This window comes from Dromiciops gliroides, chromosome 1, assembly GCF_019393635.1.
Source record: "Dromiciops gliroides isolate mDroGli1 chromosome 1, mDroGli1.pri, whole genome shotgun sequence".
NCBI lineage: Eukaryota > Metazoa > Chordata > Mammalia > Microbiotheria > Microbiotheriidae > Dromiciops > Dromiciops gliroides.
In genome coordinates this window covers 309,026,978-309,048,169 of record NC_057861.1, presented here as the reverse complement: position 1 = coordinate 309,048,169, position 21,192 = coordinate 309,026,978, and the positions used below count along the sequence as shown (strand labels likewise).

The window sequence follows — 21,192 nt, the reverse complement described above, 5'->3', positions numbered from 1 at the left end:
ATGCACAGGCTAGATGGGACATGTTCTCTTTCTAACCATGAGTCAAGATGCATTTCTGAGTCATGTCAGTATTCAAAAACAAAATATATTTGGTTCTCTAAGTGAAACCTTAAGAATATAAGAAACACCACATTGATCAGGTTTGGGGCCATCCACCTATTTTTCTGTCTCTATCACAGCTCCATGGAATGCTTTCTGCTAATATACACTAGAGAAGGAACGTTGTGTGGTGATGATAATTTAGTTTGAAGAGATAGACTTTATAAATCCCTATTCTGCCCTTAGTAGTCATTTAAAGTCAAATAGTCACTTGACCTTTGGACAAGTCAATATGGGTCTCACTTTACTCATCTGTAAGTGAAGGCTTGGAATATGATTACTGGTTCTAAAATTTGTGTGGTTTGTCTTCTAAAGTAAACATGCAATATTCTAAGTAGTACGTAGTATTTACACATATTTTTCTATGTACACTATGACAAATAACTAGTGTGAGTTCAACTCATTGCAATTCAGCTAACATTTTTGAAAGAGTCTATTATTTATGAAACGTACTGAGTGATGAGGACATGATAATATGAAATAAGACAAAGTTCCTCGTTTGCTTATGTAGACCTTTAAGTTTAGTAGTGAAATGTCATATACACAGTGGCAGAGTAGATATAGGACACTGGGCCTGGAATCAGGAAGACCTGTGCTTTAGATAGTTACTAGCTGTGCTACCTTGGACAAGTCACTTAACCTCAGTTAGCTTCAGTTTCCTCAATTGTCAAGTGAAGATAATAATAGCACCTACATCATAGGGTTGTTGTGCAAATAAAAAGAGATAATATTTGCAAAGTTCTTAGCACAACACATGGCACAAAGTAAGTGCTATATAATTGCTAGCTATTATCATTATCTACAATAAAAACATGATAGGTATGTAAGTTCAAAGGACAGTATTTAGTCCGATTTGACTGGAACATACTGTAGAGTATGTGGTGGGAGGGAGTTAGAGGTGAAGTTCGTTTGAGATTGTAGTGGGCCTTGGGTGCCAGCTAAGGAATCTAAACTTTGCTCTGTAGGCAATAAACCATTTAAGGGTTTTTGAGCAGAAGAGTAATTTAATGAGATCTGTGCATATGGAATATTAATGTGGCAGTACTTTTAAGGATGGATTGGAGAGATAGGACAGGAGATTTGTGAGGAAGACCTGTAAAGAGGCAACTGCAACAAGACAGAGGGGTGTAATGAATGCTTTGGTTAGGATGGTGGGAGTGGGAATATAAACAAGTAGATGGAGATGAAAAATTTTGCTGATGTAGAATTGAGATTTGGTGAATGACTACATAGAAAATTACTATCATTTTGACTTATCTTTTTCAGTTTCCCTTAATATCATCTATGGGATCCCACTAACTGTGGATGTGCACCAAGGCTCAGTCGAGATCACTCCTCTTCTCTTTCTATAATGATCTCACTTTGTTATCTCATCACATTTTAAGAGTTCCATTGTCACCTCTAGGCAGATTATTCTCACATCCATCCATCCATCCATCCATCCATCCATCCATCCATCCATCCATCCATCCATCCATCCATCCATCCATCCATCTATCCATCCATTTATCCATCCATCTTTCCATCCATCCATCCATCCATCCATCCATCCATCCATCCATCCATCCATCCATCCATCCATCCATCCATCCATCCATGTATCCATCCACCCATGCATGCATCCATCCATGCATCTATCTGTCTATCCATCTATCCATCTATCCTTATTCACCGTGGCTTCTTTCAAAACTCAGTTCAGCTGCCATCTTCTGCAGTAGATGCAATTGCTACTAGTTTCTTCCCCTCTATCTTTATCTTCCATTTATATCTGCCTCCAATATTCCCTACCTTCCTTCAAATCTCAACTAAAGTGCTGCCTTCTACAAAAAGCCTTTCCTGGTCCTCCTTAATCTTAGTGCTTTCCCTCTGAAATTATCTCCACACATGTATACAGACATATTATGTTCCACAATTCCCCACATGTATGTATATATGTGTATATGTATACGATTATATATGTATATGTATGTGCATGTGTATATGTATATGTGAGAGAGAGAGTAAAGAGAAGAATTGTAGAATTTTCTTCCTTCAATGTATTAAAAACCAAGAAAGTTAGTATTTGACTGGAATAGCTTAAGCATTTTTTACTTGACAGAAAAGGGCAAGCACTCAGGGTCCCTATGCTATATATACATGCATATGTGTGATTTATACATATTTGCACATGTGGATATAAGCACACATGTCTATCGATGTACAAGGGATTGTGTATGGAACATATGTGTGTGCATGTGTACACACACAGGGAAAAATGTAAAGGCTCTAGGGAGGCTGAACGATTTCCTCCTGGCACTATTAAATGTGAGACCTAAGCGTTTTGCAGTCTAAAAGCTGCTGCTGCAAGCACAGGTATGTTTCAGCACAAAAGTTAATGAAGCATTTCATATGTGAGGTAGAAAGAGAATGTATTGTGTGTGTGTGAGAGAGAGATGACAAAAAGGAGAAATGGATCTTGAATTGCCTTTTTCTAATTAGGACACATCACCATGAGCAAATCCTCCTGAGCCAATTGTTCTTAAAGGTGAATTAATCACAATCAGGAAGCTGTGCACCACAGGGGACATGGGCTCCCAAGAAAGACACATGATAAACTGTTCTATGACTCATAATGGAGTATAGAGCACAGAGACTTGAGGCCTCTCCTATTCCTACAGTTAATTTTATAGCTAAAATACCTAGATGCACTTTCCTTCTTCCCTGCAGCCAACATCCATGCTTGTGATGGTTCAAACTATGGGATAAACAAAGTAACAAAACAATGTCATTCCTCTCTGACTTTGGTGGCCTTTATTGATTAGGTTCCCCCCTCTTCCCTGCCCCCATAATATATTTACTATCTTATTTTTGTTTTGCTTCCACTAATATAAAAATTGGTTTGTATTTCCCTGCATACACAAAAGAAGCTGCCCAGCAGCTGAGGTCTAGAGGCAGGTGAATCAGCCTGAGAATAAATATGTCCTGTGATATGTGTTTCTTGAGTTTAAAACAGAACAGATGAAGTTTCTAGAGATGAATCATGAGGAAGACCTGAGAAATGAGGTAAGGGAAGGAATTTCCCAGGGGTGAGGGAACTTCCAGTGTGGAAACTCCCTTCACGATCGCAAACCTGCAAATGATGTGTGATTCATATTATTTGACAGTTTCCTAGGGCTCTAAGAACTTAAATAATTTGTCCAAGGTCTCAAAGATGGTATTTGTCAGAGGCAGAACTCCGAATCCAATTCTTCTCTCTCTATCCCTTACCATCCATACCAGGTTGCAGAGTTGAAACTCAGGCCTGAAGAAATGAGGTTGCAGAATATCCTGGCCCTCAGTAGGTGGTGCTATAGACAACCCAACCAACTGTTGATCAGCATATGCCATGTTGGAGAGCAGCAGGCCAAAACTGTGCTGTGAATTTTTCCATTCATAGCAGCCAGAGCCACCAGGACTTCTGCAGCCTACACCAAATGAAATACAAGAAGGAGAGCTCTTTCAGGGCTCCTCCCTAAAGTTTAATGTCCATATCACAATACCCATGTTCTAACCAGAAACAAAGACAATTATTTTTTTCCTTGTAATTCTTAACACAAGGACCCTGAATTGATAATGCTCACTGTCTATGCCACCCATTTTTTATGAAACACTTTGTGACATTTGATATTTCTATATTTATTTGATTTAATTTTTGTATTGTTGTTGAATCTTTCACGCGTTTGTGTCATGTCTCCCTAACTGGATTTTAAGTTCTTTGAGGGCAGGGACTATTAAGCTTTTTTTTTTTAATCTCATAAAGCAATTAGTGCAATGCTTAGGTACTGAGAAGCTATTGAGTAAATATTTGTATTTGATTTAATTTAACCAATGTCACTTAGTAATATGCCTGCCGACCAAATTCTAAAATTAGGGAGTAGATTAGATATAGAACTTATCTTATTAGATATAGAACTAGGTCCCTTCAGATGCTGAGGTTCTATGAGTCTAGGTCAGAGGTAGCCCATCAGGGAACAGACTTCTGGTCCAAATAGTATATTTGGCAGAACTATTTCCAGCCTTGGTGTTCAAGTACCTCAGAATTATACCAATGGAAGGATTCTTTGATGAAATTATGTTCAGAAGACTACTCAATTCCCTACAATTGGAATGCCTTCCTCCTGGATCTCTGCCTCTTGCCATCCCTAACTTCTTTCAAATTTCCGATGCCACTTTCTGCAGAAGGCCCTTCCCTGTCCTGCCAGATGCTAGGGCCTTCTCTTTTTCTTTTTCTTTTTTTTTTTGTGGGGCAATGGGGGTTAAGTGACTTGCCCAGGGCCACACAGCTAGTAAGTGTCAAGTGTCTGAGGCCAGATTTGAACTCAGGTACTCCTGAATCCAGGGCTGGTGCTTTATCCACTGTGCCACCTAGCTGCTCCGAGCCTTCTCTTTAAACCTCCCATCTTCTCTATATGTATATGGACTTGTTGGCTAATCCATTGGAATGTGAGCTTGGTAAGAAAAGGGGTTCTTCTTGCCTTTCCTTGTATCCTGTTCTTAGCATGAAGTAAACACTTACTATAGCTTATTGATCAATTAAATTCACATTCTGATTCCTCATTAAGGTGTGGAAGTGACACAAGGGTTTTGAAATGTATGCCAGGTAGTTCAGTTCCAGCAGGTACTACCAGGCTGAGAAGGCTTAAAGGCCTAGGGACAGCTTGTCATCTGAGGATCTGCCTTCCATTATGAGAGGCCTCTCACCAGAGAATGATTTTTTTTTTTGTACACAACTAATGCAACTATTTGTAAATGTCTCCTGTGTGCTAGGTGGGATATTCAGGGAGGACTAGCACCTCTGGTGTCACAGCTTGCTGAGCCCTTTTCAGGGCTGCTCATCCACCTTTAATGTCCACCTTTCATCCAACTCTCACCTGTGGCTTCAAGAAGTTGTAACATACCCAGAACACCCTGGTAAAACCAGCTCACAGACAGGCTAAACCAGGTTGAGGGTAATCAATGGGCCTCATACCTGTTAGTGAGTTAGAGGGATGTCTACCCCAAGCATGTGAAGATTTCCCTCGTGGGATGGGTGGATGAGAACAATTGGATCCAATGGCCATGAAGGTGGCTGAAGCAGTCTCTGTGGAAGCATTTAGAGGTTGGTCAGACATCCAAGATGCCAAGGTTACGCACTGCATCCTGGGCCATTGCCAGTCAACCTGATTTTTGTCTTGTTGCTGCACTTCAATGGCCTTTAAAAGGGAGCACAGACCAAAGAGAGGCCAGAGATCTGGGGAGCGAGAAATGTGGGGAGTAGAGGGGTTGTTCATTGAGGAAAATTTGATTCTGTGGAGGGAGGCACGGGCACATGCATACCCCCTCCAGGGAAACATGTACAAGGAGGAACCTGCACAGATGGAGAAGATCAAGCCCAAGAGTTCTTGGACCAAGCAAAGGAGTTTTGGTCCCCAAATCTAGTTCTCTGACCAAACAGGAACTGGAGCCAAGGAGCACAAAGAGACAGGAAAGGCACAGTGTGGAGAAGCAAAACTGGCACTCGCCCGTCACTGATACTGTGAGTTATGTTGACTTTATGGGTCAGATGAAGGTGGGAGTGACTCTCAATCCTAAATGCTTTCTCCTTGGGATGGGTCCCCACCAAGGTTATTTCATTCAATCTGGAAGCCTAGATAGATCCCTAGGGAGATGGGGTTCAAAAGCAGAAAGACTTGCTTGACTCTAATAACCTTCAGTCCTTTCCTCTTTTGGAGAGCCCTGTCCAATGCAGTATTATGCATTGGGGAGACTAAATATGCCCCAGCGAGGTAGAAGATGACTAGAGAGGGCAGGGGAGTTGTTTTCGTTGTTCATTGATTTGGATATGAGCTAATTGCAGATTTTTTTTCTGGTCAAGTTAAATAAAGCTTGTCCTATATTTAAGGTTTGGGTTTTGTTTGTTTATTTGTTTTCCTCCTAGGAAGAGTTCTTTGGGATCTGAGGAGTTTATTTCCCTCTTCCTTTTGAATTTTTTGTAGTGACCTAGACAATTTCTGGTATTAAGGGGTTGGAGAAGGGAGAGGAATGCCATAGAAAAATGTGTAAGATATCTCTTCCAGGGGCAGCTAGGTGGCACAGTGCATAGAGTACCAGAACTGGAGTCAGAAGGACCTGAGTTCAAATCTGGCCTCAAACATTTGATACTTACTAGCTGTGTGGCCATGGGCAAGTCATTTAACCCCTATTGCCTCGCAAAAAAAGAAAGAAATCTCTTTCACCCCATGACTGAACCAGTCTGTTGAAACTCGGAGCTTCACTTCTATGCAATGAGACTTACAACGATGTTTTACAAGGACATAAGGACCTTATCAGTTGAGTTACAAGGACCTAGGATGTTGGTGTACTTGCTACATCAGCATTCCTTAAATAGGATGGCAGCTGGGTGACACAGGGGATGGTAAGCAGGACTTGGTGTTAGGAAAACCTGAGTTTGAATCCTGCCTGAAACACTTACTAGCTGTGTGACCCAGGCAAACCACTTAACCTCTCTGTGCCTCAGATTCTTCATCTGATAAAATGGGGGAGAATAATAGCACCTGCCTCACAGGGTTGTTGTGAAGATCAAGGAGTCAACATAAGTTAAGTGCTTTGAAAACCATAAAGAGTTAAATAAATATTAGCTATTATTGTTGTTTCTTTTGTTCTTTGTTGTTGTTGTTGTTGTTGTTGTAACCTCAAACCCCATGCCCTACCCACCTCTGACCTTTGGGGCAAAGATCTGAATTTTAGGAGGAGTCCCTTCTCAATTGATTCTTGAATGAATGATTTCATTTCACGTAGATAAGAAATTAGTCAATGATTAGATCTTATTTTAAAACATTTTTAAACTCCCTTAAGTCAAACTTCCTGTTTTGCTCTGGGGTTGGAAAAAGAATGAAATAGGCATTTTAACAAATGGTAACTGGAAAACAGTGCTCTTCAATGATTCATTGCAGAGAACGTGGGTGGCCTGTTCAATAAAAACATGATAGCTTTTGGTATTCTTACATCTGTATGAAATGTGGTTCACTATAGCCCAATATACTCTACCTATTTCCCCATTTTCCCCCAAAATGATTTTGAAAAAAGTAATAACTAAAGAGTAACATGCTATAATTACCCCAATTGTCTATGTGTAAGAGCTCTTAGAAGATCTTAAAAGAATGGATTTTTTTTCCTGGATTTCCCAAAGCCTAATCCTGTTAAAGTATCATGAAACTTGAGATTGGTAATTATATATTTCCATCCATGGGAGGTAGGAAAGTTCCCCAAAGCTTAATATAATTCCATGATAACTTTACAAGCTCATCTAGAGCAATGTGTCAAGCTACAGTGTCATCAACTATGATTTTTTAAAAAATTTCCAGTCAACGTTTCTGATTAACTACGTTCTTTGCGTCCGGCCTTTGGTCATATGCACACTACACTTAAACAAATTTCTCAATTTTGAGTCATCGATGTCCATTTTCAAGAGTTTGCATCAGGGACTGGCTCACTTTCAGCAGCATTGTGCTTTTGAGCTAAAAATATAAATGACTCACGAAATATTTTCTGTTAGCTCAAGAGCTAGTTCCTACCACCACTGGTCATTCATTCTGATCAATCTTCTTTCTGCTTATATGCAAAAAGAAGAATATTTCCAACTGATTTCCTATCTCTGAAGTTGATGATTCCTTTAGAATTACATAGTGACTTAAAACTGGAATGGAATTGTTGCCCATTTACTTCACTAGCATAATAATCAATGACGTTTTTCTATAAAGGCAAATGTTCTGATGCAGAATGACTTGTAAAGGTGAAAATTGAAAAAGTTGTACATTTCACTTGTGTTCCTTTTTTTAATTAAATAATATATTATGAATTTAATTTTGAATAATAAAAATACACATACAATTATTTACTTTAAGAATAAATATCAAGATGCTATGCAGCTAGGTGACATAGGGGATAGAGTGCTCAATTTGGAGTCAGGAACACCTGAATTCAGATCTTTCCTCAGACACCAACTCCATGACCCTAGACAAGTCATTTAAGTTCTCCCAGCCTCAGTTTCCTCATACATAAAATGGGATAATAATAACCTCTACCTTACAAGGTTATTGTGAGTACTAAATGACATCTTACATGTAATATTCTTTGTAAACCTTAAAGTGTTATATAAGGGCTAGCATAATGATGATGATAAAATATGCATAACAACTTACTAGTTACTAAACCTAATCTTTCCCTCCTCCCCCTGCCTCACCTCTCATCCCTATTTTCTTCTTTTTTTCCTACAGTTTTTAAAAAATGTATTTGTGTATATATTCTCTAGTTCTGGCTCAGCATTCCATCAAGAAGATATATAATAAAGAGACTAGAAATAGAATATATGTGCATATTCCAAAGTCAGGGAGCAGGGCTTATTCATCTTCCTTGTGGTTATTCCCAGAAAGAATACTATACCTACTCAACTGATAGGATTCCCATTAGCCAGTCATCCTTCCCTCCCCCTTATACTTTTATATTGTCTAAATTTGTAGGCATACTCTTTGTCTGCATTTTTGCTTAGCATTACTAAGTATGCCTTTCCCAATTCCTGAAATTTCCATTTTTTTTCTTTTTCTCATTTTGTATTCCTCTGCATTGAAAGAGCAAAATTTATTTAGCCATTTGTCAAAGAAGAAGCAAGCTATAGTAGTGGAGAAAAGGGAGAACTGGGTTCACAAATGCTGATTATGTGACCATGGGCATTACTTAAGCTCTAAATGTCCCAGGAGCCTCTAAAACTGTTAGTTACAGAAAGGAATGCCTGAGCTGCCTCAGGGAAGGCAGTGTCTACTGGGAGGTCACTGCACTGATGACTTCATGAGTATGGACCAAAAGAAAAAAAATAAAATGTTGGCTATATATCCAGTTCTTTGAAATTAGATGAATTCTGCTCTGTGTAATATGTTATTGAAGAGACATGCCCATTTTTCACTGGTCCAGGAATTTCTTCATTGCTTTTCCATTTTCATTCCGCTGTTTCTCACACATATTCCTGAAACTCATGAACTGATCTAGGAGCTGCTCATTGCTTTGTTGATTCATCTGTCTCCTGCATGTTTCTTCATGGCACAGACAGGATGTCATAGGGTAGACTGGGTATCAGAAAGACATGTATTCAAAGCTTTCTTCTTGCACTACTGGCTCTGTGACAATGCACAAATCAGTTAATCCTTCCAAGCCTCAATTTTCTCATCTGCATAATGGAAATAATAATTCCAGAATACCCACCTCACAGAACTGCTAAAGCACTTTGCAAATTTATATAAATACGAGTTGCTATAGTCACTAGTAGAACACTGAATTTGAAATCAAGAAACCTGGATGCAAATCCTACCTCAGCTTCTTACTTGATTTGTGGCTATACATATCACTTAACTTTTCATAAAACTAACTTCTTTGTAAGATGCTGTAAGAATGTCTGTACTACACACCTCACATGTTTGTTGTTGGAAAGGAACCTTGAATTCCTTTAAAGTGCCATATAAATTGAGTTGTTTTTATTTTTGCCACTCTACAAGTTGTGGGTTTTTTTTTTTCCCTAACTGATCCATTCCCTAACTGATGTTTACTCTATTATGTCTATTATTACAGCAGAAACTCCAATGAAGTCAGCCTTTATTGCAGGTCACACAGTGATTATGGTTAAATAAGGGCATAGCCAGACTCTAAGAAATGGTGTGAAAAGAAGAAGGAGGGAAAGGGGCACCTAATAAAGGCAGGTAAAATAAAATTAAAGCACTGAAGTCATTAGATAAATAATCATAGTTGTTCAAGAAAGGTTATAGATCTAAAGACAGAATGGGGGGGGCAGCTAGGTGGTGCAGTGGATAAAGCACCAGCCCTGGATTCAGGAGGACCTGAGTTCAAATCCGGCCTCAGACACTTAATAGCTGTGTGACCCTGGGCAAGTCACTTAACCCTCATTGTCACACAAAAACAAAAACAAATAAAAACAAAACAAAAAAAAAAGACAGAATGGAACTCAGTTTCTCTTAGTCCAACCACCTCAATTTACATAAAAGGAAATGGAGGCCCATGAAGGTTAAGTCATTTGGCCAAGACCATAGTGATAATAAGAGTCAGAACCAGAATCAATCCTCTAAATCCTCTGAATCACTGCTGTTTCTACTGTACCAAGATGATTTAGGAAGACAGAGAAATAGTGAGAAGGCCTGGGAGAAAGCTCCATGACTACGCTGAGGTATGTTATCCTATCCCATCCCAGGTAGTATTTAGTACTGCAGTCTAAGATCCTAAACCTTGATTTACTGCTTTGCAACAAGCACAGAGAATGAAACTTCCATTTATTTTTTGGATCCCTCTTTAGGTCCCCTGCCAAATTCTAGTTGAAGAACTTGCTACTTGAACTTGATTTCATACAACTTAGCACTTCATTAAATACCATCTTATATCAATCCTCTAATTGTTTCATGTGTGTGCATCTTGATGCTCTAGCTTGGGAAAAAAAAGTAGAGGCCTTAACAATGAGGACTAAATAGAGATTTCTTTTGTATTGCTCAGTGTTGAACACACAGTGAGTGCTCAACAAATGCTTTATGATTAAACTGAAGAGATCATTTGATGGAATTCACATTATCTAGCACTTTAAGGCTTACAAAATTCTTTATTCACAACAACCCTATGAGAGATGCCATAATACTTATGCAAGTATTATTATCCCCATTTTCAGGATGAGGAAAATGGTGCTCTGAAATTGTCACCAAAAATGTCTAATGTAGCAAGCATTTTAAAAATACTACATGCAAGAAATTTTTATTATTTTGATTCACATATTTGATTTCACTGGTGGAGGAAATATCCGGGGTGAGTATTATGTGTTCAATACAAAGTAAGAACTTAGTAAGTACTTGTTGACATGATAGAATTCGTTCTATTAATAAATAGTGTCTCTGGGAAATGGCTGTACATCTTATCCTAAAGAGATTAAATGACTTGTCCAGGATAAATATGTACTAGAGACATGACTTGAACCCAGGTCTTCCTGACTCTGAGGTGGGCTCCCTATTCACTATGCCACAACATTTATATTCTGCCTAGGAGCAGCCCTCCTTTTCCATATGAATAAGAATTTTCCTGATGATAAAGAGTCCAGGTTTTCCTTTCCTTTCTAACTCTGCAAGTTATCTCAGCAACTACAGCCTGTATTGGGTGGCAAAAAACAAAACAAAACAAAAAAAAACCCCAACAAACGATGGTCTTCAGATATTATTAGAGGATGAATCCCCTTTATAGTTAACCATTACAATAAATCAACAGAACTCACTGTATTAATGCTCAGTGAGTGTCATTGAACACAAACCCCCAGATTGGCCACAATTTCCCATTGTTTCTTAGCATTCAGTCTTGGTTTGGTGGTTGCTAAAAAGTGAACAACATGAAATGGCCCCATTTCAATGCACAAGAGCTTCATCAGCCAAACAAAACTATGCCAGGCAGTAATGATCTTGTTAAAATATTACTTACGGGAATGTTGTGATATTGCATGGAAACCAAATAGGAGTACCATAACAATCAGCTTTCTGTCCAAGGCCCTACCAAAGATAATGTAAAATGGGCCCTGGAAAACAGAAACATTCATCAGCTACTAAGGTGAACAATGCCTCTTCTATGGTCTCCTGCTACAGGAGGGAGCTGTGAACAACTGTTGTGTCTATGGAGTTTATTTGTGGTTTGGAGGTATGTGGATTGATAAATCATAATCACAGCTGGCCCTGGTTCAAAATGGCAGAGACATAATATTAACCCACAGAAAATTAATGAGATGATAATTGCTTTATGTTCAGGGAAGCAATTTCACCAAAATATATCTATAATGTAGATTATAGATTATGATTAAAAAGTGTCTTCACACACATTATGTCAAAAGGGCCTTGCAACCTTGTGAGTCATTCTCAGGAGGTGCTATTTGCCCACCTTAAGGATGAAAAAACTGAGACACAAAGAGATTATATTGTCTTGCCAAAGTAGCAGAGCCAGTTTTTTAACACCTGACTCCATCTTTACTACTTATCCCTAAGGAAGAAAAAGGTCTCTCAATAAACCCACCTATTTATTCCCCATAGTGTCATACAACACTTACAAACCCGACTTAAATGCCCCAATGTATTTAGGGCCAATATGTCAAATATGACCCCAGAATTATCACAATCATTTCTAAATTTCCCCCGTAGAATGAAAGCTCCTTAGGTATGGGAACTGTTTTTCCTTGTCTGGCCTGGCCTACTCTCATTTCTTCTACTGTTCCCTCCTTCCTCTCTTCTCCTGTTCCTTTTTCTTCTCCCCTCCCCCCTTTTCCTCCCTTCTTTCTTTTCTTTCTCTTTTCTTTTGTCTTCCTTTCTGTTGTTTGTCCTTCATTCTAAGTCCTTTCTATTCCAAGTACCTAACACAGTGCCTTGTACATATTAAGTGCCTAATAATGTTTATTGAATTGATTAGAATTGAATAATCTTTTCCCTCCCTAGAAGCTTCTCTTCTCCTATCCCTTCCCCCATCTCAATCATAGTATACCCACTTTATTAATTACCCAAATTTTCACCCAGATGCCTAGAGTAGCATTGTTGTCACCCACAATCCTTGCTAGAATTGTCCTCAAAGTGAAGTTCCCCAACTCAGTACAGGATCCTGGACTTTGTCAACTTTGCCCTTATCACCACAGTACCACTGAAAAATCACTTCTCCAAGTCTAAGTTCCTTCTGAACCTCTATTCTCAGCTCTATTTATTTATGCATTTAGTTATTCATTCATTCATTCGTTTGTTTATTTATTTATTTAAAGTTTTGAGTTCCAAATCCTATCCCTCTCTCATTCCCTTCCTCCCTACTCTCCCCCTACCCAAGGTTGCAAGCATTTTACATAAAAAGACTCAAGTAAAAAAAAGAGAAAGCCTAAAATAGCATGCTTCAGTCTGTGTTCAGTCAATATCAGTTCTTTCTCTGGAGGTGGATAGTATGCTTCATCATTAGTCCTTTGGGATTGTCTTGGATATTTGTACTGCTGAGAGTAATTAAGTCATTCACAATTGCTCATAGGACAATAATGCTGTCACTGTGCATAATGTTCTCCTGGTTCTGCTCACTTCACTATACATCAGTTCATATGAGTCTTTCCAGGTTTTTCTGAAGTCATTCTGCTTGGCATTTCTTATAGCACTGAACCTCTATTCTTATCTCTTCTATTTAATTCGACAAACATTTACTAAATATCTGTTTACTAATAAATGCAAGATTCTCTATATACTACTTAACTGGGGACAGAAAGGCAAGAAATGCCAGTCACTGTACTTAAGGGACCTATAGTCTACTGATTGGGGGAACAACACAGCAGGAATTCTGGGAATGCTGGGACAGGAGGGCCAACATGTGAATAACTAAGTATAATACAAGGTGACAAATCATGGAGGTAAAGGAAAGATGCAGGTAATATGCTATAGAAAAATGTCAGAGGGAAAGCATACTTTTAGTTAGGGTGATCAGAAATGCTTTTTAGAGCTGAACTTTGAAGAGAGAGAAAGATTCTGAAATGTTGAGATGAGAAGAGAGTGCAAACCAACCTGTGCAAAATACATGGAGGCAGGACACAGTGTGGTTGCACAATGAATGGGAGTAATGTGAACTAAAGCTACCTAGACTGCAGACTGATGGTAGAAAACAATACTTGACCAACTAAAGAGTTTGTATGACTCCTAAATCTACTACCTCCTCTAGTCCTTATCTCTCCCCTGAGTTCCCAGACCACATCTCTAACTGCTTGCTGAGTATCGCCACAGGAATTATCCCATAGGCATCTCAAACTCACATGTCCAAAACAGAACACATTTTTTTTCCTTCAAAACCCACCCCCTCCTCTTTATTTCCCTCTTTCTGGTGAAAACACTTCTATTCTTTCAGTGGCTTAGGTTCAGAAACCCATAGTCATTATCGACTCTTCCCTGGCACCCATGGTAGCCATCATGTGTTATTCATACTGGGACAAGCTCATGAAACCCCTGCCCACTTTTTCACCTCTGCTCCAGTGATCTCCTTCTCCTTAGCAAGGTCTCTATTCAGTGGCCTCTTCCTCCAAGTGGTGAACTTTCTCTAAACATCTATTTGAAGAAATACCCATACTAACCATCATCTACTTTAAAACCCAGACCACCTCTCCAATTTCCCTGCCCCTCCCTTTTATGTTTTGTCATTCCTGCCCCCCAATTAGAATGCATGCTTCATTAGGGCAGGGATTATCTTTTTGCTTACATTGGTATTCCCAGTGCTTAACAAGGTGCCTAGCAAATAATAAGCATTTAACAAATATTTTATCTAGCATTTTCCCCCATATCCAATCAGTCCCCAAGCCTTGTCAGTTTTGCCTCCCCAGTATCCCTCATATCCATTCCCTTCATTTCATCCATACCACAATAATCCTAATGCATGCCCTCACCACTGCTTGTCTACTATCTAAACAACTTCCCTATAGTTCTCCATGCATCAAGCCTCTCTCTTTTCTAATCCATCCTCCACAGATCTGCCAAATGGATATTCCTAAAGCCCAGGTTGGACTGTGTCACTTCCCTTCTCAAGAAGCTTCATTCACTCTCTATTGTCTGTGTGATCAAATATATCTACTCTGTTTGCCATCTAAATCCCTTCACAATCTGGCTCCAATTATATTTCTAGAACAACTTCTCATTTTTGCTCTCACTCATTCCAGGCTACAGGCAAACTGCCCTACTTTTCTGTTCCTAACACACAGTATTACATCTCCTGCCCATATGCCTTTCTACACACAGCTGTCTGGAACATTTTTTTCCTCAGTATATTAGAACCCCTACTTCCCTAATGGATGGAGCACTGTGGTCAGGAATGCCTGGGTTTAAGTACCATCTCAGGCCTTTGGAACCCTGGCCAAGTCACTTAAACTCTCCAAGCCTAAATTTTCTGTTTTCTATAAAATAAGGAGATTGGGGGCAGCTAGGTGGCACAGTGGATAAAGCACCAGCCCTGGATTCAAGAGGGCCTGAGTTCAAATCCAGACTCAGACACTTGACATTTACTAGCTGTGTGACCCTAGGCAAGTCACTTAACCCCCAGTGCCCAGCCAAAAGAGAGAGAGAGAGAGAGAGAGAGAGAGAGAGAGAGAGAGAGAGAGAGAGAGAGAGAGAGAGATTGGACTTGATGACCTTAAAGGTCTCTTCCAACTCTGAATCTATGATCTATGAAGTGCTATTATAAAAGGGATTTTCTGAATTCCCCCCAGTTATCATTCTCTAATTTGTATTTCTTTTGTATTTGCATATCTATGTACATGTTTTCCCTCCCCCCCCCCAAATGTAAGCTCCTTGAGGGTAGGAACTCTAATTCCTGTCTTCTTTATATTTCCAGCTCCAGTGTTCCAATGCATAGCTCATTGTAGATGCTTAATAAATACTTCTTGGATTAAACCAAGTTGGATTTATCTTATGGTCAAGGTTTTTGAGCAAAGAAATCATGGAGTCAAACATTCCTCAGCAAGATTATTTTGGCAGCTTTGTGAATTTTGAATTAGAAAAGAGTGAGAATGGAGTCAGGGAGACCAGTTAAAATGCTTTTCTTCTGGAATTAGAATTTTGTCCATGGAGAGAGGGAATGACTTTCTATAGATACCCTAGCACTAGAATTGATGAAAACCCACAAAGTAGCCATTCTTGCCAAGGTGAATGGTTTGGTTGCAAGATTGTCATCCCCTCTCATTGGGTCCCTTCCTTTGTTCAACTCACTCTTTTCCCCAAATGGGCATTCCATCCCTTGAAGCTGTCTTCTCTAATAGTCTCCATGTGTCAGTTACATGCTGATTGTGCTGTTTTTTATTGATTGAGTTGATAGGCTTTCTGGGTATCAGAAACTGAGCCAAAGAATATAACAGCAGGGAACACACTGATTAAGGGATCAGATTGGCCATTTTATTGATCAAAAGAGATGTCCAGGAACAATGTGCCATCTCTTATCCTTTTAGTCACCTCTCAGTGTCCATTGCTCCTGAAATCTGGTAAATGCAATGGTTTGGAAAGTAGTAGATCCTGTGCCAACTAGGAAATGCCTAGACACCATGTGAGACCTACAACTCTAGACTGGGCTAAACTGAAAAGTAGTTTGTTGGTGTAAGCCTTTGATACCAAAATTTCTATGAGTCAATTAATCATGGTTCTGAAGAACAACCCAATAGGAACTAGATATTCAGCACACAAAAGAATAATTATTGTCAGTGAAAAATCAGGTGTCATTATACCTATGCTGTGTATACCCAGGAGCTGTAAGGAAGGCTCAAATCCACAAAACAGCAGAAGTCTTTCTAGTAGTTTGCATATACCTCCATGCTAATGAAGTTCCCTGAACCATCAAGTCTCCACTCCCTGGGATGCTTTGCTGCTTCTCAGTTCCTTGGGAACATTAGCAAGCTTATAACAATATTGAGTCGGAGTTACTCAATTCACTTCAACAAATACATATTGAATTCCTTGTATATTCAAGGGGAGACAGCATGATACAATGGAAAGGGCCCTTACTCTGGAGTCAAAAGACCTGGGTTCAAATTCTGCCTCTAACACTTAGTGCCTTTGAAACTATGGGCAAGTCAATTGGCCTCAGGCTCATTTTCTATAAACTAAGGGGCTTGGACTAGTTGGCCTCTGTGGTCATTTCCAGCTCTAAGCCTATGACTCTTTTATAACTTCACATCCAGCAGAGAAGAAATATACATGTAATGATAAAGAGCCCCACGTGTAGGGAAGGAGATGAAGTGTAGAGAGAACTGTTGTGTGTCTGGAAGGGAGGTACAACAGACAGCTCCAGCCTCTTCTCCCCCCAGGAGGGGAAGCAGGAAGTTAGAATCAGTCACTGCTTACCTCTGCTCAGATAGAAGCAGTACCAGGATAGGAGTATATTTATAGATATCTACGTATCTATATCTATGTATTTGTGTTTCTATCTATCCCTCTATCATCTCTCAGTCTGTCTACTTACCATCTACCTACCTACCTACTTATCTATCTATCTATCTATCTATCTATCTATCTATCATCTATCTATCTTCTATCAATCTATCATCTATCATCATCTATTTATCATCTGTCTATCACCTATCTATCTATCTATCTATCTATCTATCTATCTATCTATCTATCTATCTATCTATCTATCTATCTATCTATCTATCTATCCATCCTTAAATATTATTAGTCTGGGGATGTGCTTGGTTCATCTATCTTCTGATTGTTTTGTCATCCCTGGGGGTAGGGGGACTCCAAGCTGTATATACAAGTCCTGACCCCTTTCCCACCTAATACTGGCATACATACCTTAGAGATATTGTGGGTTTGGGTCCACACCACCATAATAAAGTCAGTCATATGAATTTTGGGGTTTCCCAGTACGTATAAAAGTCATGTTTACACCATACTGTAGTCTATTAAGGGTACAATAGTATTATGTCTAAAAATATGCACGTAACTTAATTAAAATATTTTATTGCTAAAAAACGCTAACAATCATCAGGAACCTTCAGTGAGTCATAATCTTTTTGCTGGTAGAGGGTCTTGCCTTGATGTTGCTGGCTGCTGGCTCATCAGGGTGGTGGTTGGGCTGGACTGGCTGTGGAAGTTTCTTAAACTAGAAAAATGAAGCTTGCTCTGTTGATTGAATCTTCCTTTTACTTGAACACTTAGAGGTCATTGTAGGGATATGAATCGTCCTGCTTTTGATTTGGTTTGTATTTCTGGGAATATGGAGGCCCGAAGGGGGGAAACAGCAGGTCGGTGGAGCAGTTAGAACACATGCAACATTTACCGATTAAGTTCACCATCTTATATTGGTGCAGTTTGTGGCACCCCAAATATAACACTAACATCAAAGATCACTGATAACAAATATAATAATAATGAAATACTTTGAAATACTGTGAATTACCAAAATGTGAGGCAGAGACAGAATGTGAGCTCATGCTGTTGGAAAAATGGTCCCCATAGATTTGCTCGACATAGGGTTGCCACACACCTTCAATTTGTAAAAATCACAATATGTGTGAAGTGCAATAAGGCAAAGCATGATAAAACAAAGTATACTTGTACACAATGAGCACACATAACAAATAGCAAAGTACATTTACCCAAATCATAGCAAAACAGAAATCAGAGGTGGTACACATAGGAGACAATACAGAATGAAGGCATTCTCCCATTGGGAGGAAGGTCACTCAGATCAACCAAGAAAAACGTCCTATATCACACCCAAGGAGAGATTCCCTGAAGTCTTTAGAGTAGCAAGGTGGGGATAGGGACATGATGGAGATTATCCCTCCTCTCAGAAATTCCCAGAGTTTTCCTGAAGTGGGATTGGTCTCTTCAATCTTCTCTCTCAAAATGTGAAGCCAGGAGAAACCAAAGTGACTGGACACACAAAGAAGATTTGAACCTTAATGAGTCTAGAAAAGGACTGGTGAAAGTTCTCATGCTTCTCACCCACTCTGCTGAGCCCCTCACAAAGGGCTGGGTCTTTGTCTCCACCAATAAGAACAGAGTCCCCTCCCAATGGGCCTTGAAACAGGGGTTACATAAACAAAGAATTATAATACAAATGGGAACACATAAAGCAAAATGGTGGGAACATAACCCTTTACAGTTGACAAATTACTTTTCCTCACAAGTTACTGGGTGGTAGGCAACAGAGGTATCATTTTGTTGATTTTACAGATGAGAAAAGGAAGCTCAGAGACCTGCCCCTACTCACATAACTAGCAAGTAGCCAAGTTGGGATTCAAACCCAGGTCTCCTGATTCAAAGACCAGAGCTTATGCATGGTACTAGAGATACAGAAACTGTACAGCAGAGGTACAAGTTGTTATGAGAGTTCAAAGGAGGGAGAGATTGTGTGTTTTCTTTGGGAATCAAAGGGCCTAGGGAGAAAACACTTGAGCTAGGCCTTGAATGAGAGGAAGCATTTCAATAGATGGAGATAGGAGTGCGTGCGTGTGTGTGCGTGTGTGTGTGCGTGTGTGCGTGTGTGTGTGTGTGTGTGTGTGTGTGTGTGTGTGTGTGTGTGTGTGAGAGAGAGAGAGAGAGAGAGAGAGCTGGAAGCTAAGTAGAGCAGGCATTTGAGGCATAGGAGATGACATGACCTTAGGAAATAGTAAACAAATTGGCTCAGGGATTCTGAACCCAAGGCTCTTGAACTTATTTTTCAGTTTTTTGTTTTTTGTTTTTGTTTTTGTTTTGTTTGCGGGACAATGCGGGTTAAGTGACTTGCCCAGGGTCACACAGCTAGTAAGTGTCAAGTGTCTGAAGCCAAATTTGAACTCAGGTATTCCTGAATCCAGGGCCAGTGCTTTATCCACTGTGCCACCTAACTGCCCCCTGAACTTATTTTTTTTTAATATAATTGGTTTCCTTCATAATTATGCATTCAATTTTATCCATTTAAAAGTCTTATTCTGAGGAGTCCATAGGCTTCCCCAGATTGCCAAAGGGCTCCATGATCCCTCAAAGTTAAAGAACCCCTGGACTAGAAGATAAATTACAAGAAGGGGAGCAGCAAGGTAAGAGTGGCAATGGATGGCCCTTGGAATTCTAAGCTTTCACCTTATTCAGTAGGTAGATTTTTAGCAGGGCAAGGCCAGTTTGGGAAGATGACTCTGGTAGTGGTGCTGGAGATGAATTAGAGTCAGGTGATAGGGGAGTCAGGGAAATCATTTGGAAAATTATCCATGCGGCCCAGGTGAGAGGTAATAAGGACATATTAGGGTGGTAGCAGTGGGACTGGAAGGGAGAGAGTGGGTGCAATAGATATTGTAGAGGTAGAATTAATGGGAAATAATGGAGGTGATCCAAATCCTTGCTCTCCTTCAAGGCCAAGTTCAAATTCTACCTGTTTTTACCAGGGAGCTTTCCTTGAGTACGCCAGCCTACACGGGTCCCTCCCTTCCATTGTCTTCTATAGTACTGATTGACTGTGCCAGAAAAGACAAACTCAAGGCTAGCAGACTCCCAAGTGCAGCCAGAACAGATTAAAATATAATTGGGAAATGTTTAACAAAATAAATTAAAATACAATACAACACAGATAATGTTAAATTGTGGGTTTTTAAAGTCAATATGCAGTCCCCAGGGATCTATTTCTATTTGTGTTTGACATCTCAGCCATACTATTGCATTTTTGGGTTCTATATAGTCTTATTTTATTTTCTAGTTGTTTTATGTCTTATCTTCCCCCCCAAAAAAAAACTCTCTAAAGGCAGAGGCTGTGATTTGTCCTTTTGTGTCACCCTTGTGGTACTTAACACAATACTGCACACATAGTAAGTACTCTATAAAAACTTATTACCTTATAGGAGAAAGAATTTCCTCTACTTCCCTTCCTACATTCTGTCCTTCACCCAGGCACATGTCTTCTTTATATCTGGATGAAAAGGAAAATTTTATATCAGTAACAAACCAATCTCTTCATCTTCCCTTTTCCACCTCTCCCCACTTGCCCCTCCCCTGCCCTGACAGACCAACACACACACACACACACACACACACACACACTGTACATTGTATATTTAGGGACCCATGTTCATTAATCCTGTTTAAAATTTAAAATAGTTTTTATCTGCCTGTCTCCTGCAACAAAAAATTAGTTAATAAACAGATCAGAGAAACTAATTTTATAATATCTCCAACAACAAAAATATCAGATCAGAGAACATGTCTCCTACAGGACAAAACCAGATTAAATTAGAGAAATTATTTTTCATAATTTCTCCTACAGGAAAAACCAGATCAGAAATAGACAGAAAAAAAAGTAATGCCAATTTATTCTGTCCAAAGAAGAAAGGAACATGATCATGTGGAGACCCCTTCCTAAGAAGGGGGCTCAGAAACTCCCTCTTTCTAAGGGTATTTAAGGTTTCTTTGCTCACTGGTTATAGAGAGTTATCAGTTTTAATGGTATGAATCAACCCAGAAGCAAAAGCAATTTAACAATTTCAGTTATAACAAGTATGGAGGAAATACAGAAGCATAATGATAAGATTATAGGATTCCAAAAAAGGGTTTGGCA

The 21,192-nt window shown here is 39.4% G+C and overlaps 1 protein-coding gene across 5 annotated transcripts in view; it reads left to right on the top strand.

Annotated features, from left to right (window-relative positions):
* The window catches only part of RAB27B (RAB27B, member RAS oncogene family), a 223,370-nt gene that overhangs the window by 22,304 nt on the left and 179,874 nt on the right, over nt 1-21,192 (top strand). Inside the window, exon 1 of one of the 5 annotated variants that reach the window (XM_043976783.1) lies at nt 5,614-5,632. The exons of the other annotated variants lie outside the window; for them this stretch is intronic. The gene's annotated coding sequence lies outside the window, so the exon portion shown is untranslated. Of the gene's footprint in view, nt 1-5,613; nt 5,633-21,192 lie in introns of those variants that run through there. 5 annotated transcript variants of the gene reach the window in all.